This window comes from Mesocricetus auratus, unplaced genomic scaffold, assembly GCF_017639785.1.
Source record: "Mesocricetus auratus isolate SY011 unplaced genomic scaffold, BCM_Maur_2.0 Super-Scaffold_100013, whole genome shotgun sequence".
Taxonomy (NCBI): domain Eukaryota; kingdom Metazoa; phylum Chordata; class Mammalia; order Rodentia; family Cricetidae; genus Mesocricetus; species Mesocricetus auratus.
In genome coordinates, this window is record NW_024429196.1 from 55,464,197 (window position 1) to 55,491,733 (window position 27,537).

The following is a 27,537-nucleotide window of genomic DNA, read 5'->3' on the forward strand; positions in this document are numbered from 1 at the left end:
TCTTTGGACTAGAACGTCTACCATCTGCTTTCCTGGGCCTCCAGCTTGCTGACTCACCCTGCAAATCTTGAGACTTGTCTGCCTCCATAATAGCACGATCCCATTCCTTGTAACAAATCTCTTTATATATAGACACATCCTGTTGCTTCCATTTTTTTCTAGAAGCCTGACTAATACGACACCCTTGTAAGTGGAATAAAACATCTATCAGATTAGTTCCCCATGGTTTATTCTATGATTATGTGAAGTTTCATGAAACTGTGAGTGCTGGTCCCATGGTAGTCATCATCATCATCATCAATAACCATCATCATCATTATTGTCATCGTCAACAAGGACTTCTGAGTTGCTCAACTCCAAGGTCAATTTTCGGCTTTAGTCTTACCTACCAGCAAGCACCACCAGACACAGTGACCCATCCTCTTCTAGAACCCTCACCTGTCTACATTCTAGTCACTTCTCACCAACCCTCTTATGGGGGGGGGTTCCAAGACAGGGTTTCTATGTATTGCTTTGGAGGCTGTCCTAAAACTTTCTCTGTAGACCAGGCTGGTCTCGAACTCACAGAGACCTGCCTGCCTCTGCCTCCTGAGTGCTGGGATTAAAGGCGTGTGCCACCAACGCCCGGCCCCTCAGTTACTTTCTTCTAACTTGGAATCATTGTTTATCCATCTATAAATATTTGGAAGATGTGGCCTCCCAGTTCCTGAGAAGTTTATTGGTCTGTAAGTTTTTGAGAAATGCTTTGGGCACTGGCGTCTGCTGAACAGGTCTGATTAGGGCTGGAGGCCCATTGTGCAGATGCTGACTTGTAAAGTCATGAGAAACAATGCTCACTGGGAACTATGCAGCTAGGGTGCCCCTTTGGAACCATTGCACTTGGAGGGAAGGCCCTAGGTCACTGGGTGTGGTCTCCCAGAGGAAGAAGTATGACCTCAGGCCAGGCCACAGTCTTTGGCAGAGGGCAAGCCTGAAAGAGACTCAGCTGAGTGCCATCTGCCACAATACTCCTGTGGCTGGAAAAATGAATCCCCTGTCCTCAAGGGGATTAGGCTGACACGGGAAACCTCTTCCTGCTGTCAGACATAAGCCTGGCTCCAAATCACTAGATGCTTGAGAGAGGCTTGGGAGGCTTTGGAAGTTAACTCATTTTATCATAAAGATTATGGGAGATGGAAATCCCGGGAAAGCAAGAGGGCAATTCCAGAAAGGCCATGTTTATATCCTGCTTCCACAAACGAAGTGGGCCTAGAGCTCTCTGTCACGCTGAGCCCTCATGCTATCCACAGACATCATGTGTGTTTACAGACATTTTATGGTCTTCCTTGTGTTTTATTTAAAAGTATCAGGTCCTCACAACATCAGCTTTGGTTGCCCTTGCAGTGAGGACTTACTGGGGGAATTAGATTTATGCTGTTGTCTTGTCTTCTGAAATGCAGGACTTAGTCATCTCCTGGGCCTTGACGACAGCCCTGTGAGTCAAGCCCTCTGCACAAGGCTGGAGGAAGTCTCTCCCTCCCCTCACTAACCTTTAATCACCTGATTGAATCTCGTCTGTCATTCAGAGATGACCACAGCCATATTCTTTCTGACCAAACATCAAGTTTAAAGAAAGGCCTTTTGCATCTTGGATTTCACAAATTCGAGTGTGGCGCTCATACAAAACACTGCTTTCATCATTATTTTAACACTGGAAGAAAAACCAGGCTACAGTGCCTAATGACAAGAATTAAACTTGAATCACAACTCCCTGTCTAGTTCTAGGTGTGTATGTGCATCTTTATTTATGTGTGAAGCCTGGGGTGGGAGACCTGACAATAAGCCAGTTTTGCAGTGTGAGGTCCTACCCTGTGACTGAGATTTCAGATCTGGGAGAATCACACCTCTACCTACCACCTGCAACACCTTTCTTTGCTCAGATAAAATCAATCCAAAGTAGACAAGAAGGAGAGCCTTGACAGCAGTTATCAATTCCCAACAGCTCTTCCTTGTTGTTTTCACATTCTGAAGCCCATGCCTGTCTTTACTGTCCCCAGAAGTTGCCCAGACTCCCCGAGACCCACAAAGCATCCAATGGAATCTATACTTAGTGACCCTGTCACATTCCCCAGCGTGGGGAGGATGAAACTAGGTTTCAAGCTGTGTGATTTGGAGAATGAGAATTTACTAATCAGAATACACCATCCAATTTGGGATATAAAGAGGCAGTTGGCCCCGTTTAGGCTTAGAAGTAAATCTGGGGGGAAGTAATTGTTGCTGCAATTCCTGGTTGAAGTGCAGAGGAGTTGAATCACAGAGCTCTAGTCTAAATCCCAGAAACTGGCCCATGGTGGAGTCTATCAAACACACCTCCACACTCAAATCAAAAAATATGGTAACCCATGCACTCAGGAGTAAAGCTGGGAATTATTAGTTTTTCTTTCTTCAAGGCACACATATTCTGGTGTCTGACAATCTGGGTTAAGTTCTTAAAACTGAGAGATCTTGGGTAAACTGATGATAAACTCAGAAAAGGGACAACACTGTCCTGTTCCATGTGATAAAGTGGAGGTTCCTATCTGGGAATAGCCTGGGAGTACTGAGCTTGGGGGAAGCTCTGGGGTTGTAGCAAGCCTGGGAGTGGAAGACTAGGCCACACTGAGTATTCATCCTTCACATCCACAGAAAGGCAGGGGATGGGAATCTGTGGGGTCCCCTTTCTCAGTCCACTGGACTTCAAGTCCACGGAGACAAAACGGTAGATCCTTGGATAGCTTGTGAACATGATGGAGACAGCCCTCTGGGGAATGTCTTTAGTGAATCAGATCAACTTTATTCCAGAGTATAGGAAAATAGGATTGGAAAGTCTGGGAACAAACCCTAATTTCAATTAAGTGGCATATTCCTATCATATAGCTGGATTAGTAGAAGCGTGGTCCTATCAAAATGACTAGAGCATTTGCCTAATTACCATGTGGGCAGCAAGGGAAGAGTGTTTGCAGGGAACTGTGTCAAGAATCATCCTTGAAATAAGTTAGGCATCTGGGCCTAGAGATATCCTGCAGATAAGGCTAGGTAGGAAGTAGGAAGCTTTCACTGGGGATGAGGGGGGGCAAGGGAGTCCTCCATGTTTCTGAGCACAACAAAGCTGCCAGGCTACCAGTAGGGCTGTGCCTCAATTTTCCCTGGAAGCAGATTGAAAGCATTCTTGGTAACTGTATTTGTTACTTTTCTACTTCTGTGATAAAATGCTGTGGCCAAAGCAACTTGTAAAAGAAAGTATTTAATTAGGCTTATGGTTCCAGAGGGTTGGAGTCCATGATGGTTGAGCAAAGACACAGCTGAGAGCTCACGTCTTGAACCACAAGAGAAGACAGAGGCAAAGAGGGGGAAGAGAGAGAGAGAGAGAGAGAGAGAGAGATGGAGAGAGAGAGAGAGATGGAGAGAGAGAGAGAGAGAGAGAGAGAGAATGGCATGAGTTTTTAAAACTTCAAAGTCTTCCCCCAACAAGGCCATACCTCCCTAATCCATCTCAAAGAGTTCCACCAACTGGGGACTAAGTATTGAAACATATGAGCCTACAGGGAACATTCTCATTCAAACCACCACATTAACAAAGGGAATCACTCTAACCTTGGCACCAAGCAGGGTGGTGGCCACTTCTTTACTCTGTTCTCTGAGTGCCATCTACTTGTGGTGTGACCTAGAGAGATATCAGATTCTCTGCTGTTAAGGTGAAATGTTTCCTTTGGATCTACTTTTGATCTTGGGGTTTAATCCCTGATCATAGGAAGCTGTGACCAAAGTATTAGCTGGAATGTGAGGGGGGGTAATGGAATGTGGCTAAGTCTGCCAAGAAATGTATGTTTCTGATGGACACTTGCAGCCTGGATGGAGCATTGTTTGATCTTTGCTACTGCAAGCAATGTCTGCAGGAAGCAATTGTGTAGACTATGGGCACAGGCTGTAGGTATGAGCAGTGGGACTAGGGAGAAATCTTTCCTCTGGTATGAAGGGAGCCATATGATTTGACAAGGGTTTAGATCAGAGGAAGGCAAAACATGCCTAAGCCTTTCTGGTGTTTCTGTGCTTATCCTACAGAAACAACTCAGTTCCAAGCCAGCAAAACTCATTTCCTTTTATCTTTTGTTTAAAAGATGTCGTGAAGTCCGTCTTAGGTGTGACAAGACCTAGAGGTCTGCAGCAAAGCTCTGTTCTTCAGTCCACAAGCTGTGTGATGTGAGAAAATTGTTATATCCAAACAAAGATGATATAATATGTGCTCTGTGGATGGGACGGGGAGTTAACCATGTCAGTATGTCAATACAGTGATTAAAATAAGTAAATAAAATGGGGTATGCACTCATGGATTATGTGACTGTGTCCACCGAATGTTATTCTATGATGCCTCTGACTTAGATCCAGCTATGTGCCTTGTCCTCCTTCCCACTTTCTGTTCTTCCTCTACCTTCCTTCTCCTGGAGGAAATCAGCATTATCTTAGAGTCTTGGGAGCAGGGCTGAATGAAGTGTGCTCCCTTCGCTATGCATGATCCTAGAAATCTCTGAAGTATGCAGTGGCTAGCAAATGGATCTGGAAGACTTTCAAACATTCAGTCCTACCCTGAGGCCTGCTGAGGGAAGGGTGAGGTGGACAGGCAGAGAGTTTGTCTTTATCCTAAACATCTTTAAAAGAGGTACATGATGGTATATTACTTATATTTACTAAAGCTTGCCAGAGGGTACAGAAAGCAAAGCTAGCCACAAGCCATAGAGCCAGGCAATGGTAATACACACCTTTAATCCCAGCACTCATGCTAGCTAGTCATAAAGCCCGGCAGTGGTGGCACATAGTCCCAGGATTTAGGAGACAAGCAGATGCAGCTCTGTTAGTACAAGGCCACACTGGGAAAAATGAAATTGATCCAGTCCTAAAGAAAAACAGCTCATACAAAGGTGACCTCAGCACTTGGGATCACATGCTTTTAATCCCAGCACTAAGGAGGTAGGAAAGGAAAAGGGTCTCATGTGAAGATTCAGTCTCCAGCCACGTTGAGGAGAGGCAGCAGTCTAAGATTGCAGTCTGAGGATCTGTGGAGCTAGCGGGAACACTCTTTCAGTGTGAGGTAGAGGAAAGAGCTAATGGCTAACTGCTTTGATTCTCTGATCCAGTATCAGTCTCTGGGTCTTTTATTATTCCTGATGCATAGGTGATTTTTAAAGGTATATGATCCTAGGAGCAAAACATCAGGTGAATGAGATGCACCGTAGTGCTTGTCTGTCCTGCTTGGTGTGTTGTGTAATATTATTTTAACTGGGCAAAGATGTGTTACATTTGTGTATGCTGCAGAATATTACTTTAATTATGTAAAGGTGTGTTACTTTTGTTTATGTTGCATTTGTTTAATGATGTTACGATGTGTGTTTAGTTGTCTGAAGATGTGTTGTGTCTGTTTCACCTTGCCTGCCTAAGGTACCTGATTGGTCTAATAAAAAGCTGAATGTCCAATAGCTAGGCAAGAGAGGAATAGGTGGGGCTGCCAGGCAGAAAGAATAAATAAGAGGAGAAATCTAAGAAAGGGAGGAAGGAGAAGAAGCAGGAAGAGGAGACACCCAGGGCAAGAAGCCAGGCAGCCAGACACAAGAAGCAGTGAAAGTAAGATATACAGAAGAAAAGTGAAAGCCCCTGAGGCAAAAGGTTGATAAAGAGAAAATAGTTTAATTTAAAAGAGCTACCCAGGAGGCAAGCCTGGTCTACAGAGTGAGTTCCAGGACAGCCAAGGCTACACAGAGAAACTCTGTCTCAAAAAAACAAAACAAACCAAAAAAGCTAGACAGAAAAGAGCTAGACTAAGGCCAAGCATTCAAAATGAATGAGAAGATTCCTTGTTGTGATCATCTACAGTGATGATTACAATTCAACTCAGAATGCTTGGTAGATTTAAGAAAAGTAAGGAACCTGAAGGTTTGGAGTCACTGGCTGGACTCCCATTGAAGGAAAAAGAAAAACTTAATTACTCACTAATGATAGGGTGTTTCTATTCAGTGCATCTTTAGTATCCCCCAAAGATTTATATGCTAAGGTGTGGTCATCAGAGGGCCACTATTTGGAAGGTGGTGGAACCTTTGAAAGGCAGGACATTGTAGGAGATAGGTCATTGGAGGCAGGCCTGAAAAGGGGGCTGCAGGACCCAAGTCTTGTCCCTCTTTCTTCACTCTGGTCATGGGATGAGTGGTGTTCTGTCCCCACAGGCCTAAAAGACTGCAATCTCCCAAACGGTGAGTCAAGGCATCATTTTCTCTGAATGAGACAATGATCTCAGGTATGTGTTACAGGAACAGAAAACTGACTAACACTGGCATGGAAGAGAGGAGAAATCAAAGGATGCCATGAAGTATAGGGCAGAGATAGTTTATTACAAAGATGAGCCACCTCTCCAAATGTTTATCTGATGATTTTCAATTCCATTCTTTCTGCAATTCTGCTTGTTCTGGTTTGCAACCCCTTAAAAAATCAGATGTCTGTGAATCCCATTTGTTAGTCCATAAATAAAGATTGTGGGTTCTTACTGTAACTCACCACAACTCAGACATGCAGAGAAAGTACCTAATTTGGTCATATCTTTGCATGCTGCCTACTGGTTAGCAGAAGGCATATATCCATGTATTTATAATTTTACATTTATAATTTATAATGTATTTATAATTTTAAATAATTTAATGTTCAATGGAATTCATATTTCAGTCTGAAGATGTAGGTACTTTCTTCAGGAAAGTCCTACTCTCAGCAATAGCAAGCAAATAAACTAACAAACAATAAATATGCTCTGACTTTGCTTGCCTTCTCTTTCCTCTTTCTGAACACTAAGTGGAAAAGGAAGTCAGTTAATGACTCCTCAGCAGAAGATACGGCTGTCTCTGGCTGTCACCTTGGTCCCACTTCCTCCTCTCAACTACAGGCTGTCGTTCAAGATCTGCCTTCCTCCTTGTTCCAAGGCTGCTTCTGTGACAGTGGAGCTTTCCTTGTCGTCACTATCTGCAGACTCTCATAGCCTTGTCCCTATCCAGGCCTCTGACCTAGTCACCCAGCCTGTGCTGTTGAGTCACAGCAAAACTATGACTGTGGATGTCCTCTCCATGTCTAACTGACGTTGCCAGGGTTGTTTCTGTCTCAGCTGGTTATACTACTGGCTGAAGTGGCCACAGCTGAGTTTGGTGGCAGAACTGACGAGTGGCCATTTTTCAGAGCCCCAGAGAAGGAGTGGGTACAAAGGCATCACACTTCCGCTGCTCCTTCCTGCAGCAAATGGACTTCTTCTCCCCTGGGTGTAAACCCAAGTGTGGGGCATAGACCTACCCATTGGACCCAGCACTTTCCTTTTCCTGTCTTTCCCTCCTTGTCTGCTCCATCTTCACTTTGCCACTGAACTGCAAATCTCATGTCCTGATCATCAGACAGGTTGAGTAAAAGATGCCTCTGTCCATGACAGGAGAGAAGGCACAAAGGATTAAATGCCTCTAGATTTTCTTTCTTGGAGATAACCTGGCTTGCAAGTTATCCAACAGTATATACTTATTTTGCATGTCAGAGCTGGCTTGCTATTCTTTCTCCTTTTACTTTTTTCCATAACAAGCTCAAACCTTGTCCAGGCTGACCTGATGCTAATCAGATACATGTGGGATTATACATTAGGCAAAGAACTAACTGATGCCGAGTTAGCTTTCTGTTACTGTAATAAGTTACTTGAAACACCAAACTTTAAGGAGGACAGGTTGTGGCAAAGGGACCTTGTTTATTTCATGATTGGAATGAAGAGCCAGGGATACATAGAAGGGATCAGAGTCCCCATATCTCTTTTAAGGACATGCCCACAATGAGCAAACTTGCTCTAACTTGGCCTCACATCTTAAAAGTCCTTAGCATCTCCCAATAGTGCTGTACTTAGGGACCATATTTCTTTATTTGTTTGATTTCCAAGACAAAACTCACTCTGTAGACCAGGCTGGCCTGGAGCTGAGATATCCACCTGCATCTGCCTTCCAGATTCTGGAATTAAAGGTATATGCTATCATGCCTGGCTTGGGACAACACTGTTAACACATCAGCCTTTGGTGATGCTCTCCAAACCACAGAAAATAGTATGTGATATACAGTCCTGGTATATGTGTGTATGTGCATGAGAAAGAGAGAGAAAATAAATAACTCTTTAAAAAGTAGACATGAAGTTCTGCAGCTTGCTTTACTTAGTGCATTAAAATTTCACCTTTTCTATGTCAGTACTTAGAGAAGACCTTGTCTTGAAAGGCCTCATGCCAATATACGGTAATATTATTTATTTAATCTTTGTAGTTATTTAATTCCTTGGTTTTTTGTGTGTTTTTAGTTTTTCTTCTTTTCTTTACTGAGAGCATGGACCCTGAGTGCCCTCTAGTTTATTTATCTGTCCACCTATTTTTTTTCTGGTCACTCTGATGCCTTCCCCTAGCTGAAGGTGACTAGCAGTGTTATCTGCCTTTTTTAAAAACCATGCACACAAGAATAGAATGTAAGAAAAAGACAAACAGAAGTGGGAGAACAAACAGAATAAATGGTTCACTGGTGCGGATGAGCAGATGGATTTCTTTGCCCCTGGGCATGCTGTCTGTGGAATTAACTTCCACAGGTGGAATTGCAAATCAGGAGTTATGCATGCCTGCATTTTACTCAGAATCAATACACTAGGGACCATCTGGGAAGCCATTCCAGGGAGTAGTATGGGAAGGATAGGAGTGCGACAGGGACTGAGGAGTCATGGACTGAGCAGCCAGGTCTCTTACCCCTTCAGAGCCCTCTGAGGCACTTTCAAGAATTGCCTTGGAACCTTCTTCTGAGACCTGTAAAAGACCATATCCATCTAGCTCCGTAGTCTTAGCTTTAGCCATCAAGGGTATCAGAGGGCATGTGACTTGGCCCCCTTTCAGGATGGCTCAACGTGACTGAGATCTTTGAGCAAGAGGACAGCAGATAGGGCTTCTCAGAGGAGAGGCCTCACTCCAGATACACTGAACACCTTGTTTGTGGCTGTAATAAAAGGATAGGCTGTGGCCAGGCCCGGTGGCTCATGTTTGTAACCCTAACCCTCAGGAATGGAGGCGTAAAGATGGTCATGAGTTCCAGACCAGCCTGGGCTACATAATGAGTTCAAGGTCAGTCTGGGCTTCATGAAGAGATCTTGTCTCAAAAACAAAACCACACAAAACATGACCCACTAAAAAGAAAATAGACTAGGAAGAATCCAGGTGGCATGATGGTGGCTGGCACACGCTGTCATCTGTCCCCTTGCCAACAACCTGAGATGCACTGTTTTCATGTACTTACTGTTGTAACATAGTAACCTGTAAACACTTTCTCTTCCTCTCCCTTTTGCTCTCATAGTATTGTATGCCTTATTCACACTGTTGTTTTTTTTTTCACTCAAAACTGTGTCTTGGTTACTCTCTGTGTCAGCACACATAATTCCTCTGTCCTTTTAAAGTGCATAGTAATACTGTATGAACCACCAAGAATAGTTTCTTTCATAGTTAGGGTTTCTATTGCTGTGAAGAGATACCATGACCACGGCAACTCTTATAAAGGAGAACATTTAATAGGGGCTGGCTTTACAGTTTCAGAGGTTTAGTCCGTTATTATCATGGCAGGATGTGGTGCTGGAAAAGGAGCTGAGAGTTCTTCATCTTATCTGCCAGCAGCAGCAGGAGTCTGTGACACTGGGTGTACCTTGAGCATATGAGACCTCAAAGCCCACCCCCACAGTGACACACTTCCTCCAACAAGGCCACACCTACTCCAACAAAGTCATACTTCCTACCAGTGCCACTCCCTGTGGGGGCCATTTTCTTTCAAACAACCAGTTTCTAACTTCCTGGTGGTAAACATTTGCTGGTGTCTAGTCTGTTACTGTTGTGAACAAGGCCTTCTTGAGCATGCCTGTTTTTATGAATGCATTGAATCTCTGAGCTCAGTACCTCCACACACTTACCTCTTAAAGTCACTTTTTAACATGGGTGTTAAGACAGGACTGGATGAAACTAATTGTGACTCTAGTTGATGCTGTTGGTGCCATAGAATGGAAAAGTCACTGATAGCGTCCAGATCTAAATTGCTATATAACTGGTAAAGATGCAGGCCAGCTCTGGAGAGGTCTGCCGAGAGCTAGCTGAGTTGCTGGTACTTGGCTTGGTGAAGGAAGAAACCCGACTACCTGGTCCTTGGAAGTTCTGGACTCCTGACTGAATAGGACTTCAGGATGGGTGGGCTCCTTGGGAATCCACAAACAATGGAGGTGTGGAGGTGTGGATTTACGTGTGTTTGCTGATATCCCTGTGGCTCAGGGAGGATGTGTCTGGGGAGCGGGGACTTCTCCCACTTTAGATGCATCATCTGTTTCAAGACAAAGTGACCTGTTTTTATCCTGGGATCAGTCACTGACAGTCACACCTCCTCACTAGGCTTCCTGCTCTCTGTGGACAGTTGTCTGGCCACCCTTTATGCTTCCTGACCTCTGCCTCCTCTCTGGTCATTGAGGTCAGGATGTCTGGGCATGGTCAATGGATCCTGGGTGATTTGCGGGATCCAGCTAGTGGGTTCGGAGGTGTAGCCAGCTGTGTGGACTCTACTCTGTAGACTCCTGCAATCCAGCTATTCTATTCAGCTATTGATAAGTATGTCTTGTTACCCCTTTATTTGATAATTTTTTGGGAAGAAATCTCCAAGGGGGGAGGTTTGAGTTATAGGACTTGGGAATTTCCCTGGCACATGCTGAACATACATATACATACATCCACATACCTCACCACACACATTTACACATATGGTGTGTGTCTGTTTCCATCCCAGGCTTCTGCATGTGTATTTCTATGTCACCACTAGATGTGCTACACACTATTCCATGGTGTGACAGCTTAGGTAAAGGTTAAGCTCTAAAGCATCCCACAGGAATATAATTTAATATAGATACGATTGCAGCTGGAAATCCCTTAGCTTGACTATAAGATGCAGTGTCAGAGCTCTGAGCTCAACAGACTCAGCACGGCCACTTTTAACTCCACCAGTCACTCCATCTAATCTTTCCATTTCAGCCCTGGAGAAAGAGGATTGTTTTTCACAAGAACAGTGTGGCAGCAAATATGTGTGTCTTGGCTGTTAGACCACATGTGGCCCAATGAGAGCCTCATGTCAGGAGAAATGCAGAGGCTGAGCCTGTGGGGTAGCCCACATCTGGCTTGCTGTGGCAGACAGGTTTGCTGGTGTGCTTTGTAACTAGTTTGCTGTGACAAGCTTCTATGGACATGGTGGGAGGGTTGACCACAAAAGGTGTGGGCAGGGCAGTTTCTCCAGACTCCTCTCTCTTTGGCATATATACAGCATCTTCTCCCTGGGCCCTTTGTATGTTTCCTAGTCTCCTCTTCTTAATCATTGTATGGCTGAAGGGGCATGGCTGTCTTTGAGAGTTTCTGTGGCTTTGTCATCTCAGATGAGCAATAACTCAGGGAAATAGGGTCACAGACAATCAAAGTTGGCTTCCAGGTTGAAGGCTTCCAGGTCCTTTGTCTCACAAAGGCAGTGAATGAATTTCATAAACAATAAGAAGGTAAGTTGCAGAAAAGAGTTTATTATATGTTTGTATTTGTCAGGGTTCTGTATAGGAACAGAACTGATATATATATGTATATATTCTATGATATGTGTATATCATATACAATATTCATATGCATACACACAGAGAGAGGGGGGAGGGAGGGAGCAGGGAGAGATTAGTTACAGTGGTTCAGGCTGTGGTCTAGCTAGTCCAATAATGGCTTCCTACCAATGGGATGTCCAAGAATTCAGTAGTTGTTCAGTCCACAAGGCTAGATTTCTCAGCTGGTCTTCAGTATATGCTAGAATCCTGAAGAAGTAGGCTCTAAGGCCAGTGAAGGAGTAGACTGGCCAGTAGTGTTATAATAGGCTGTCACCAGGAGGCATGGTCCACATTAAGGGTGGATGGTTCCACCTCAGAAGATCCAGATTAATGACTTAATTAAGAAAAATCCCTCAGAGGAGGACCCAGCTGCTTGACTTTTAGTTAACTCCAGATGTAGTCAAGTGGACAAGCAAGAGAAGCCAGTCTATGTGTCCCCAGCTGTTCTGTGTGTCCGTCTGTGTTTGTCTTTTCTTCATTTCCTCACCACCCTAGTCAGGTCTGTCCACCAAGGTGTGGGACACGGCACAAGGTACTCACTTTGTGGGTGTAAATGGTGGAGCTGGGATTTGAACCTGGGTAGCATGGCTCTGAGATTCATGCTCTTGAGAGCTAAAATAGAATATTTTTTCAAGTGTTTTAAAACCTTGTATTTGCATGTTCGTTTTCTTCATTAGAGTTTTGTCCACATTCCATAGATTCTGAACTGTGGAATTCATTTTTAGTGCTGTTTTCCAGTTATCATAATTAACCTTCAATTCTAAAGACGTTTTTGTTTTTGTTTTTTATTTTTCAGAGTTATGAGTGCTTTTAAATTTATAGGCTAGTTTAAAAATTCCATCTTTTATTAATAAATTCCTCAGCCTTGTTGAATGTTTGGACCTTAAAATATATTTCATATGGTACGAGCATTTCACTATTGCTGTCATTAACATTTCCCTGACACACTCTTGTTCATTTCTTGACTTTCTCTTATCATTTTCTTTAAGGCACGTATCTTAAAGCAGCAGTTGACCGATGTGAGGCATAGGAAGGGAAATGCCTTGGTCTAGGAACTCTTCATTTATTGCAGTTAATGATACATCTAATGTCTTTTTTGGTTTTATTTCATGCTGTGTATATTACCATTGCTTATTGCTTCAATTCCTGATTTTTCTGCCTCCTCTTTGTTTGATCATTTGTCTTGTTTCTCTCCTCTAGCAAGGTGGGACACCATATTTCTGCATCACCCTAGCAGTAGTACTTACATCACTACAAAGACATTTTACCCAACATCTTGCCTGTCAAAGTTAAGAACTGCATCGTGTTTGTAGCCTTGGGACTCACAGAATCCAGAACTGATAACGTGTATTTATGTTCCTCTCCTTTCCCTTATTTCTTATGCTTTGTGGTATTTAAAATGCTGCTTATTCATGTTCCCCATTTCCCATTCATTTCTGTAAATTAGTTTAAAATATAAATTTTCAACATTATACAAAATGGTGAGGACTTAGGGGTTATATGCAACTTTAACATCTTAGAGTACAGTTTAGTCAGAGTGCCCCAGAGAAGCAGAATCGACATTCTTTCTATTATCTATCCTCTGCCTGCCTGTCTGTCTTCTCTGCATCTGCCATCAAGATCACTACATTAAAACAACACTGCTTTTACTTTAATTTACAGCACTTTGCTGAATCTGGGCACAGTGCTCTTCTTACTGGATTTTTGCTGAACTTCTTGAATCTATAAATTATGTCTTTCACAGATGTTGGAAATCTGTAGCCTTTGTTTCTTCAAAAACATACTTTTCTGCACCAATCAGGCTGATTTTCCTTGATTTACAAAGCTTTCAGTTTTCCTCTAGCCAGTAGAATGCCGATTCGCATGTCTTTTGGGGGTCGCTATTGGCTGGAGGTGAATTATTGGTCTCCAGTCATTAAGCATATCATTGTGTCTTTCTAGTTCCTGGAGATACTTTCAGGAGATCCAGAATGCTTGGTTTAAAGGCTCCCTCTCCCTCAATCATTTAAAAATCATGCTCCATTGTTTTCTTGCCTACATGATTTCTGATGAGAAATCCACAATAACTAGCTAGAACTTTTTTTAAAATTCAGAATTATTTTCCTTTGTCATCCTTTTAAAACTTGCAATTATTGAAGCCAAAATTATGACATTTTAATTGGGATTTTCAGTATATGTAAATGTAATTCATTTAGCAATAACGCTGTCATGGCAGAGGATAATGCACTCTCTTGCAGAGTTCCTGTGAGCCTGTGCACTATGTTTGAGGTCAATTGAGAAAGACAACATTAACCTATTCCAAAACATTGGGACAACGTGCATTGTTGAAATGAGAGGGGAGGCGGGGAGGAGTGATGTCTTCTCATTGCTTGGAGGGTAGTTGGGGGCGGGGGAGGGTTGTCTTTCATAATGGAGTCTTGGAGCTTGGGTTGAGATGCTCACCAGGAGCTTGCCATGGGGATGAACAGAAAATCAGGGTGGAGGACTACTGGTGCTGAGGAGAGGCTGGGAAAAGAAGCAGGCCTCAGACAGATGAAGTCCTGGGAACAGCTGCAGATGAAGGGCCTGTGGGACATTACAGGGCACCATCTGGAAGTTAGGAAAGGGGTGCGGGGAGAACTTGGTTACAAAGCAAAGGTGCTGATGATGCGCCTTAGAGTGGGGAAGAGTCATGGTTTGCAGAGGTACCAGAAGAAGGTCCACTCCACCTGTGCATGGAGAGACTGGGAAAGAGGAAGCAACTCCTGTTTAGAAGGGCTGAGCCCTCAGCATCTTTAGGACAGGGCTGGGTTTCAACATCAGGAAAAGCCTTTGGTAAAGGCTTGAAAGTATAGACAAGGTAGAGTGTGGGGAGTTGTGAATAGTGGCATTCTATGTAGGAGGAAGTTGGGGTAGCTGCTGTGGTAGCCTGCTTCAGGGAAGATGGGAGAGTGATAGACAAGACTGGGTCAGACAGCCTCGGGTTTCCTGCTAGAAACAGGCTGGGCTATTGGAAACTTCATGATAGCAGAAGAAAACCAACAGTCTGCAAGAAATTCTGCTTGGTAATGTGTCCTAAGTATGGTGTTTAAAATCAAAGGCACAGTGGCCATTTAAATAGAGTTAATTACTGCTCTGAGAAGCACCCACAATTCTAACTAATGGGAGCTATTCTTTGCAAGCCTTTGTTGGCCTGAATGATCCCTCTGTGGGTTTCAGGGACTGAGGATGGGGGAATGGAAGGGCCTCGTGTGGGGTACATATTTCATTTCATGTTGATGAGATGGTTTTGGAACTCAATAGGAATGATGGCTTATCAATAATACTGAATTGCACAGTCATTTTCCATGTTGTGTGTAAGCAACATTAAAGCTTTTCTATCAAACACTGTAAAATGTGTGTTCATGACAAGGAGTTCAAATCTTTTACACTTCCTTATCTTGTAAAACTTTTATGAAAATATTTCAATCCCAAACAATACTTTAATCCACCCACCCAGTAAAACCTTTGTGTACACAAGGACCCCTCCGTATTTTCAAAACATAAATGAAGTCAGCATCCTATCCCTTTCCTCTTTCCTTAATTTTCTTTGCCCTGATTCTTTTTAAAACTAGCTAATTGCAAAAGACCATGAGATCAGACCCCGGTCAGTGGGGGAAAAGATACAGTCGCCTCCTTCGATAAAAACCAAGTGCAGTAAAATTTTCACATCTAAGGTTCAGGGGTTATTTTGGAAGAAGGGGTGGGAAGTATGTAAGAACTGGAAGATAGGGGGAGGGGGCCATTCCCTAGACTGATCCAACTATACCAATCATTAACTCACAACAGCTGTGGTTACCTCTACTGGACCCATACAATGTCAACTCTATCAACAATGAGTCAAGGAAGGGAAGAGCTCATGGAACCTCACCCTTTCACTCTGAACTATTGGCTATTGGTAGCTCCTGGGAGAGGAGAACAACTGTCTTCAGTTGTGTACAGACTGCTGAGCCTGCCAAGCCCCATCTGATAGCTCCACACCCATTGTCACACAGACAGCCCTGGCTAATCTCAGTGGGCCACAAAACAAAACATAGTCATGAATGAGAGGAGAGATTTGCAGGGAGGCGGGAGGTAAGGCGAGAGAATGGTTGAACACATTGAGTCCATGTGCAAAACTGTCTAAAAACCAAAAGTTACCTAACAAAAACAAAAGGAATAGCAGTGGCTTAAACCAATTAAAGTTCTTTTTTTTTGTTCACCTGCCCCACCTTTCTCTAGCCTTAAGAATTATTGCAAAATGTGTTTTCCAGATGTGTTCTCCCATCCCCAAACAAGTTAGAGTTTTGATTTTTTTTAAGAAAGGAGGAGAGAATGGGTTTTATGTTGGTAGATTTCTAAAAGCTTTGTCATATTTGATAAAAATTATACCTAAATCCCAGATCTTTGGCGTCAGAAGGAAAATGGTTGGTGGCTGCTTCAAACTTCGGACTGGAGAGTCCAGCTGGGTTGATAACAACTGTCTTTTGGATCCTGCTGTCATTGGAAAGGATTCCAACCCAAGATGGACTCAACTCAAGATTTTGTTGGTTTTAGCCATCCGTGAAAATTCAGAATTCATCTCCATTGGGTCATAAAAATTGATTTGAATACATATGTTTTGAGAAGTTGAACTACTACCTAATTTTACAAGGTCCTCACTCAGGTAATTGAAAGGAAGGATCATGCAGTGAGCTTCTGATGAAGGTGGAGCTGCCATGGTCACTCCTCCTTTATAATGCTAAAATCATCCATCCATTGCTCATCATTTATCGCGTACCTGCTGCAAATCCAATCTGATGCCAGGCACTAGGGACTCAGGTAAATAAAGGAATGGTGTTTATTTCTGAGGCCCACAGTGTGACAAGAGGGAAAGTGGTCCAGTGCTGCTCTTTTGTAACTCATGGTGAGCATTTCTGACCCTTCTACTCTGGTCTATTGTTTAATTCAGAGGAGGGGAGTGGCGGAGGGGAGAGGCACATAGAGACACACAGAGAAAAAGACACAGAGACAAACAAAGAGACACAGAGATCACATAAAGCCCCTAGATGTTTTTTGAGGCAGGGATGCTGTGGTTAAAGAACAACCCCTACATCCTAACATCTCAGCAGAGGCACTGTCTCACTGAAAATGCCTGGTGAAAAACACATCTATTCTCAAAAGCCTTCCCTGTTCAGGACCAGCATTTGGGTTTTTATTTCTGCCTTGTTTTCTCTATTCTGTTCTCAGCATCTCTGTTGGTTTTTCCAGGAGAAATCCTCCCCTTTAGGTCCATCCTTGCCATGAAACAGCATGAAGGCTTCGCAGAGTAGTAATGAGCCATTCTCTTTGTTTATCTTTTATAATATTGCTATTGGAGAAGTGCATTCTGGAGCCACACTGTTCTCCTAGCTGTGTGGCCTTGGACTTATTTGTCACCCTCTCTGTGCTTGCATTCTTGTGAAGAGAGGTGGGAGAGCCAAAGTAGGGGCACACCATGCTTGCTGGAGAGGAGGCTTGGCCAGTTGTAGCAACTTCTGTGGCGTGTACTTGTTCTTTCTTTATAAGACCAAATTTTATGTTTCTATTTTCCCCTTTTCTTATCTTAAAAACAAAAATCTATATCCACAAGGAAAGGAATTTTAGGAGAAGAATTTTATAGTCACCTGAGAGCAAACTGACAGCAGGGAGCACAATTGTTTGCCTGCAGCCCTCTGGTTGCTGCTGTCTCCTCTCAGTATTCAGCATCCCTCCAACCCTGGCACTGACTAGGCTACTCTGCATCTCAAAAAGACAGTCGATCTAAACATGGGAGAGGGCTGGGGGTGGCCAAGGGCTTACAGAGCTGGCCCTATCAGCATGAGGGCCAGAATTCAGAACCCTAGAACTCACACAAATGCTGGGTGGGCCCTGGCCTGCCTGTGATTCCAGTCTCAAAGGGTGGAGACAGAAGATCCTCAGATTCTCTGAACAATCTGACTGAATCAGTGAGCTCTGGGTTTGATTGAGAGACCCTGCTCCAACGAGTAAGACAAAAAAGTGATGGAGCAAGATTCCTGACACACACTTGTGGCCTCTACACACATGCGATGTGTATGCACAAAGGCAACACAAACACAAATAGGAAAAGAAGAAGAAAATACAACAAAACGAAAGCCAAGGGATCCAGTTCTGCCTGTACCAGCAGGGACAGCAGAGAGAAGGTTCTGGGGAAAATGTGCAGATGTGTCTGAGGTTCAGTGCAGCCTGGGGATCTTGGCAGAACCTTGCAAATATGAAGGTTTACTCCTCACAAGAATGCAAGCACAGAGAGGGTGACAAATAAACCCAAGGCCACACAGCTAGGAGAACAGTGTGGCTCCAGAATGCACTTCTCCAATAGCAATATTATAAAAGATAACAAAGAGATTGGCTCATTACTACTCTGTGACGGCTTCATGCTGTTTCATGGCTCAGTTGATTGACAACTTGACAGGATCTAGAATCACCCAGCAGGCAAAACACCGAGCCTGCCATGCTTATGAGAGAGTTTCTAGTTCTAGCTCCAGTTAACTGAGGGAAAATCCACCCTAACTATGGCAGCACCCCTCCATGGGCTGAGATCCCTGACTAAATCAAAAGGAGGCAACAAGCAGAGTGGCAGCCTTCATCTCTCTGCTTCCTCACAGATACAGTGTAACCAGAGGCTCCGTGGTGTTTTTCACCACAATGGACTACACTCCCTTGAACTGTAAGACAAAACAAAGCCTTCCTCTCTTAAGTTGTTTCTGTCTGGTGGTCTTATTACCTCCCAAAGCAACAGAACCACTGAGAAGAATTCAGGTCCTGTCCTGAGATTGCAGAGAAGAGAGAAGAGAATAGTGGCCCCAGGGAATGGGAAGGGAAGGCTACTGGGGGAGGGGGAGCTGTGGCCAGTCCTCGGGTGGCAAAGTGCCTGCATTTTGAGGTCATGGAGCTGTGGGAGGGCATGGTATCCATAAGGGACAGCTCAGAGGAGGGTGGCAGCTGCCTACACCTCAAGTCTCCATCTTGGAGATTGGAAAGCATTGCTTTCATGATGGTCTGGCCAAGTCCAGATGCCTCAGAGGAATAAATGTCACTTCCTCGTGTGCATGGGGGCAGGACACAGAGCTAAAGAGCGAATGGAAGAGGAGATGCTATAAGTATGTTCGGATGAATGGTGTTGCAGGCCCTCTGTGTGGGGATAGGACTCTTGGGCTTTGGGAGGACTGTTTCTGCCATAGTGGATTAAACTTAATAGCAGACTCACTCAGGAATTAAACCTTTATTCTTCATAATACATTAGTATGCCCACTTACAAATGGGAAAGGAGTCATGGGGGAATTACACAAATTTTTACATCACTCAGTTAGTCAGATGTGTGTTGAGGAGGCTGGGGAATCGGAACCTCCCCTGTGGTATGGTACTACCTACATCTTTGATTCTTTTTTCCAAAACTCCCCCATAGCTCATTGCTAGGGCAGGCACATCCTTCAAAGCCCACCTCCTCTGTTTATGCTTGCCCAAGCTGTAACTACTAGATCCTGATTCCCACATTGGTGAAACCTGCAGTTTCTCCTGCCGCCTCCAGTGGTTGCTGCTTTCTGGGATCACTGAAAGCATACTGATGATGTTGGACCCTACAGACCCACCCCTCTGTCTGTGACCTTCACCTACTCAGCTGAGCACAGAGGTTTACAAGTAGAGATGCTCATTAACCTGGAGGGTCTTTTGAAGACACACTGGGCAGCTAAGCTGCAGGTACCTGGCCTCACACACCCCGGGCAAATAAAAGTCTTCCTTTGATGGAAATACTGAAGGCAGCCATTGCTTTTTGCCTTAACAGTGAAAGCCGGTGCTCAGAGCCTGCTATAATCCATCTGCAAGCTTCAGTGAACCTTCATGCCGGCTCACCACCAAATAGAACAAGTTTCCAGGCTCAGCTTCTGTTTAGAGAAGTGTGTGGGGGTGGGGGGAGGGCATGCTTGACCATGTGTGTGCCTGCAAAATAAAATCTAAAGGGGAAAACATTCGTATTCTTAAGAGACTGACCAAGGATGTTTCTCTGTTCACACAGAGGTGTTTGGAGACTTAAGGACCCCCAAGGGACAGTAGAGAAATAGTCTATAGAGCAGGCTAGGGTGTGTGCATGGGCTCATCCTTCTCTTGTTTATTGTTATTCCTGCTTCGTGTCACAGTCCTAATATCAAGGCTTCAGCTTTTTTGTTGTTGTTGTTGTTGTTTTCTGCTATTGCCTATATTTGTCATATAGAAGGTGATCAGCAGATGTTTGCTGAAGGAATCAACACCAACTTTATTATTTAATGGAAGAAATGTGTCAAGTGTGACAATATGGAGCTTTAGATCTTTATCGTTAGTGACAGCAAGTTTCTCAGAGGCCTCTGTGGCTAGACTGCTGGTAGTCATCTCTCTAACATTATGTCAAGATAGAGAGGCTGGTGGAAGAGAGGACCAGTGAGTCTGGGCAGAGAGGCCTGTACCAGGTACCTACTGCTGTTTGCATGTAGGGACCTGCCTATGTGGCTGTCCCTCCAAGGCCACTTCAACCTGATGGAGTATAAAAAAGACCTGACCAGGGATTAGAAAATAAAATGCCACCCATAAAGAACACATTCAAAAAACACCACAAAATTCCCTGGGGAGAGGGGCACTGCAGAATCCACTCCTGCGTGGGGTAGCTTCACAGAATTCACTGTGGAGAGGTCCTAGTTCCACAGAATTCTAGCTCCACAGAACCTGCTCACACTGTTTGACCTACAAATGCCCTCCTGGCTGATGGATCAAGATACGTGGTATACAAGTATAAAATTGCCAAAGAATGAAAGATACTGTAAAAGTAAATGAACATGGATATCCTATTTTTCTGCCCATGGCAGGTTAGAAAGGGAGCAGAATTTTGCCCATGAGAGGCAGCCTGCAGTGGAGTAGATGCTCCCACCAGAGCGCATGTATGAGTGGTGGCCATGATAGTCCTTCTTGTTAGATATTGCTCCTCAGCTATTGTTGATACCACCAAGCCATCTGTGGCCTGGGCATCCTTCTTAACTCTGTACTTCAGGTGACAGAGGAGAAAACTTATGTTTCTGCTAAAAGGAACCCTGTTATATAGTCATGATTAGCTCTGATTGACTTGGGGACATAGATCAATTTTCTCTTTCTTGGTTATTTTTTGAAATTAAAAATTGAATAAAATATTTATTTAGATTCAATTTTTTTAATAATTTGAGATGAAAATTTGCTACCCCCCCTTTCTTTCCAAAATTAAATTTTCTTTTAGGGAAAAAGTCAGTTTCCATCTGTGTCAGTCAATTTTTTAATCAGTATATCAAAATGCCTGAGATGATTAAGTTATAAAGAAGAAAGGCTTATTTTTGTCTCTCAGTTCCAATCCTTCCTTCCTTTCTTCCTTCCCTCCCTCCTTCCTTCCTTCCATGGTGCTGGGTATTAAGTCCAGGGCCTCTTTCATGGTTTTGAGTCATAGCCTCAGCATTTATTTATTTGTTTGTTTGTTTATTGAGTTTGTGTTTTGAGACAGGTCTCCTATGCTCACCTTGAGCTATTTCTGTAGGCCGCTCAGAGTTCCAACACCCGCTCTTCCTTCCTCAGCCTTCATAATAACTGAGATTACAGTCCTGTGCCATTATGCCTGGGTTATTTTTTTCTTTGGCATATGCAGTTTTGAAGGAACTTTCGTTTCTTGAGTTTATTATGTAAGTGTGATGAGTAGACTTATTAGAACTCAGTCTCCAGGTCCCCCACCATTCCCCAGCAGTTGGCTGATGTCATGTGACTTGGAACCCCCAGCCTCTATCACATCACTTGCCCTTCTGTTATGGCCAACCCCAACCCTAAGCCATCTCCATCACATAAACAAAGGAGCTATGATCCACCTCATGGCTTGCCCTAAATGATCTGGGCCTGCCATAGAAAGCAAAGGTCCTCCTAGGAACTAGAGACAAAAGTTAGGTGTCCTACTACATGTCTATGGCTCTGAAATTCACCTGTTCTCCTCATGTCCTAACACGACTGAAAAGGGAATTTTTCACTTGATGTTTACAGTGACCGGTGTCTTTCTAATGAACATGCCTCAGGATTTACAAAATCAGATACTTGGAAGACAATTCCAGACACAATAGTGGTGAATCCTCTAAAGAATCATCATCAGCTGGATGTGGCGACTTATGCCTGTGATTGGCGCTTGGGCAGGAGGCTAGAAAAATTCAGAGTCAGCTTCTACTCTTCAGCTACACAGCAAATTAGAGACTAGCTCCCTGACCCAGCCCCCATCATAAAAGGATATACAGTATCAAGAAAGCTCTCTTGCTGTGTAAATATACCCCTTTTATTTATTTATTTATTTTTGTTAGTAGTACATGAATAATGGGCATGTCATAGTGTTTGGTTAGTGGTGTTTTAAACCCAGGGACAGGTGGAGCTTTGTAACTGTTTGTCTCTTACTGTGCTGTGAGCATCTTTTCACATCACAACGCTTGCTGTTTGCCTAATGTCTGATATTCCATTGCCTTGCTGTAAGGCCACTCGTGTAACCAGTCTACTATGAAGCTTCCTGGCTATTCCTCTGCAAGAGACAGCCCTGTGGACCGGAATTCTCAGAACTGAAAGTACATTATCTCATTGAAGGACTAATTATCCTACCCATCTCTTTAGCAAGGCTTGCGGTTTCCTTGGGATGGTCCCACCACACTGAGGGATGGAGATGGTCCATTGATTGGTCTAGTGGCTGATCCGCCCAACTGGCTTGCTAGGTCTCCACCCAGGTCAGAGATTCTCCCTTCTTAGCCAGAAGGAACTAGCTTTCACTAACGGACCTTCACTGATGCTGTGTCATCTTTCTTGCACCCCGCTCCACAAAGAAGCAACCCTAAAATATTTTAGGCTGAGACTGAGAGATAAATGTATCCCATTTTCACCATGAACATCTAGAGGGCCACTTCCAAAGCTGTTTTCCAGGAGGGATTATGAGGACTTTCTTCCCTGTCTCTGACAGTTAAACAAATAAAACCCCTGCTGCACTTGGGGATCTTTAGTTTCTTTGATTCTTAATGAAGTTAGTTCTATTCATTTCTCCCACCCCTCATTTTCCCCTCCCAGTGCTAGGAATCAAAGCCAGGGTTTCTCAATGCTAGACAAGAGGTCAGGAATTTTCTTTATTTTTTCATTTTGTGTATGTCTGTTATTCCTTGGGTAACTTGCACTTTTAAATAAGTTTTGGTTTTATTTAAGAAAGAGGGTCTTCCCCTAGCCTGGAGCTCACTGATTAAGTTCTACTGACTGTCTGGTGAGCCGCAGGGACCTCCCTGTCTCTGACTCCTCAGTTATGGATTATAAGTACACATTGCCTTACCTTACCTAGCTTTTTCTTTTTTTAATGTGGGTAGAACCACTTTCCTGATAGAGCAATCTCTCCAGAGCTGGGTATTTCAAAACATCTTAGTCATTTATATTTCTCCTTTTATCAGCTGCATATTTTTTCTATTAAAATTTGCTTTTCTTGCCAGATGTTGGTGGCGCATGCCTCTAATCCCAGCACTCCGAAGGTAGAGGCAGACAGATCTCTGTGAGTTCAAGACCAGCCTGATCTACAAGAGCTAGTTCCAGGACAGCCTCCAAAGCAATACAGAGAAACCCTGTCTTGGAAACAACAACAACAAATTTGCTTTTCTTTTTTATTACACTTTTACTTTTTGTCTTTTTCCCCCCTCACATATATTAATATATTTCTGCACCGCCCTGCTCCCCCCATGGGGGCTTGCTATGTAATCTAGGTTAACTGGGCACTCAGATCCTTCTGCCTCCAGGTTCTGGGTACTGACATTGTAGGTGTGGATTTAATTGCCCTTGAATTTTGGCTTACCTGCCCTTTAATTGCCACTGTGCCATGCCACATCCAAACAAAGACAAAGCAGTTCCAGGAACTTTGAGTTGGTCAACATCGCTCCCTCAGGTGAGACAGACAGGCTAGAGCAGGACTATGACCCCATCTGACGTGACTCTCAATGGGTGAGTTCCTGACTGACCATCAGTAGTTCAGCTTGCTGACTGGGAAGCAGAGGTCTCCGGGGGCAGGGACTCTGCACATGGCCCACTGGAGTGGAAGAGCTTCACACGCCTGGGCAAGCATCTCTGTGTGAAATGAGAACGTAGGCTTGGAAGGACATCAGCCATGCCCACCGGGAGAGCCTGATCATGGTTGGATCTCCAAACCCTGCTGCATCTCAGAAACCCAATAAATGAGGGCCCCCCTCCCAGAGATGCTCAAGACCACTCCCACATGGGATTTAAACTCTCCCTCAGAAACCACATGTGTGGTTTTTCTGGTCTCCCTTTCCTGTCTCCTTTCTGGGGGGAAGGGGAGCTGGAAGGCCATCCAGGAGCGCTATATCCATTAAACGTGGGCTTTTTGTAATTCTGTTTTATTTGGTCTGACTGGGATTGCTGTGTTGGCAGAGAGGTTTATTGGGGTGTAGAAACTTTTCATCCTAAACTTCTTTACATTTGTACACCTAGCCCTTTGGGAATGATGAAGGACCACAAAATTTTGGAAAGGAAAGCACTTATGAAATCTCTTTTTGTTTTGTTGTAGCAGCAAAGCTGAGTGTCACTAGAGCAGGTAGAGGGGTGACTTGGGGCTACAGTGCCACCTCGCACAGTGCCACTGCTCTGGGTCAGCGCTCCAGCATGCCAGGTGGATGAATCCTGGACTGGTACTGGCCCTGTTGATGGAAATGGGCCCAGGGTCCCAGGCATCAGCTGATGCTTTGGTTACTATGGGATTAGGCCCAGTGGAGGTGAGATGGGGACAACTGAGAGCCTTGGATGATGGCTAGTTACTAATAGACAGAAGTATTTTGAACGGTGTACAACCTGTATAGCCATACCATAGAACATTAGGCAAACCTCAGCCTGTGGGTGCACAGATGCTGTAAGTGAGGGAGGGGCAGAGTCTACCTATCCTGTAGCGTCCGCTCCCCAAACATCCGACAACTTCCAATCCCTGCAGCTTGTTTGCCTGTATTACATCTATCTTTTTATCTAAGTGCAAAGGACAACCTTTCAGTTAGCTCATACCTTTGCTAGTCAGCTATTGTACAACAAATTATCCCAAAGCACGGCAACTTAAAACAGCAAGTGTTATCTCACATAGTTTCTTAGGGTCAGGAATCTAAGCCATCAGCTAAGATTGCAGGCGCCTGAAGGCTTAGCAGCCAAGGCTGGATAATTGTCTCTGAGCTCACTCACGAGACCCAGGCAGGAAACCCAGGGTTGGGAGGTGGAAGGTAATGGTTAATCTCGGCAGCTTGAAATAATCTAGACTCATCAAAGAGACAAGCCTCTGAGTGTGCCTCGGGGAGAGTTTCTGGACTGGGTTAACAGAAGTGGGCCGCAGTCCCTGATTGAATAAAAATGGGAAACCGACGTTAATCTGTACTGTCTGGCAGCAGACGCATGCTCCTGCCCCAATGACTTCCTGCCATGAGGGCTGTACCCTCAAACACTGAGCTGAAACAAGCCCTTCCTTCCCTCCTTGGGTGCGTCAGATATCTGGTCACAGCACTAAGAAAAGTCACTAGTACACGGGTAACTGCTGGCTAGTTTTATCAACGATACAGCTAGAGTCATCTGAAAGGAGGGAACCACAATTGAGAAAACACTTCCATAAGATCCAGCTACAGGGAATTTTCTTAATTAGTGATTGACTGGGGAGGATCCAGCCCACTATGCATGGTGCTGTCTCTGGGCTGGTGGTCCTGGTTTCTGTAAGAAAGCAGACTGAACAAGTCATGATGAACAAGCTAGTGAGCAGCTCCCCTCCACAGCCTCTGCATCAGCTCCTGCCTTCATGTTCCAGCCCTGCTTGAGTTCCTGTTCCTACTTCCTTCAATGATGGGCTATGACGTAGAAGGGCAAGCCAAATGAACCCTTTCCTCCCCCAACTTGCTTTTGGTCAAGGTGTGTAGGGAGAGATCTTATGTACCTGTACCGCTGACCACACTCATTTGGGCATGATCACAGGTACATAGTAGGCACGGAAGATAAGAGCTAGGGGAAAGCAGACGCAGGCTCTCTTGGGGTTCCAGTCGAGTCTCAGAGGCCAGCAGAGTGCTGACCTCAGGTTCTCGAGTTCTCATGTAAGTGACTTCCCCTTAATAAAGTATCATACGACATCCCTTCCCTGTATACTTTGTGTAGCTTAATATTCCTCTTTAATGGTGCTTTATCACAGCAATGGCAATCCTAACTAAGACACTAGCTAAGCCACGAGGATGCCACCCTAAGGAATGGGTCAGTGCTGTTTATAAAGGGGCATTAGGTTTCAACTTTGATCTCCCTTACTGTACCTCTTCATGTGGGCTGAACTTCTAGGGGGCATGAGACATCTAACGACAACAGCATTTAACCAAGGACTTACTTACTTAGACTCTAGTGAAATGTGCAGCACATTTTTCTAACTTCTTTTTTTCTCGATGAGTTCAAAGTAGCCCCAAAATGCAGAGCACCTTTGGGGTGAGGTTTGTCTGAGGAAAATTCTCCATCATTTTCCCCACTCCTTTCTAACTTACAGAGGAATAAAATTGAAATAAAAATAATGACAGCTACCATTTATTGTGTGTTTATAATATACCCTTCACAGAAGTCCCCCCCATATTTCACAGTGAAAGGGACCCAAGACTAAGGGAATGAGTTGCCTCAGGTTTGCAGCATATGAGTGATGTCTGAGTGTTTTAACCAGTGTGTTATCCATCACAGTCTATGGAATTATAAATCTTGCTTCAAGAACAAATGGTATTGAGTTATCGAGTTTATTAAAACTTTATATGAGAAATGACTATGAGTCTTTTTTTGTAAAGGATAGTTGCTAAGCAAGGTCTCATTATTTAATGCTTTAGACAAGGTAGCTGTACGTTGGGTTTTCAGCACAAAATATGCTTAAAGAGCAATTGTGAGTAACATAAGTTCTTTTAAAAATATTTTGCTTGATTTATGGGTATATTGGGTAGTGTGACTCAGGTTAACGAACAACAATTTTGATCATTAATTTGGTGAGCACATTCTAGTTCCCATCTTCTTTTTTGAGATAGAAGTGTATTTTTGCTAATTATGCTCGTCCCTCTTATGTCATAGAACACCAGAACTTACCCTTCCTGTCAATAGCCTCACACAATTGCCTAACTTCGTCTTCTTCCTCTGTTCTACTCTCCCCATCTGCTTTCAGTGCATAGCTGGTGGTGGGATTGCTGGATCATGTGGTACTTTTACTGTCCTAAGGATTTTCTGTTGTGTTCCCCGTAATAGCTACACTAATTTACATTACTGTTAACAGTAAATAAGGGCCCCCCTGTCTCACATCCTGGTTGGAGCAGTTCTCCCTGAATTCTGATTTGCCCCATTCTGAAGATCAGTAATCATGATCATTTTTAAATGATGGTTAGCTATGCGTATGTCTTCTTCTAAGAAACATTTTCTAGAACTTTAGCCTATTTTAATTGGGTTACTTTTTACCATTTGGGTTATTAGATTGTTATTTAATAAAAGCCTGATTCTTCACCCTTAATAAACTTGATATTATTAGGTTGAAATACAATGAAAAATGAAATCACCAGGATTTAGCTTACAAAGGAGTTTGGGGTTAATCTAGATATATCAAAAGTAAATATGAAGAAACAAAGACAAACAAAACCCAAAAGGTGAATATTCCCATCAACCCCGTCAAAGCAACTCTTCTGTGACCAGCACACCTCTGACTGGGTGGTTTCTACCATGTTGAAATGGCTTTATCACCTCTTAACTGAGCTTTTGCTCTTTCATTATGTGATGAATGT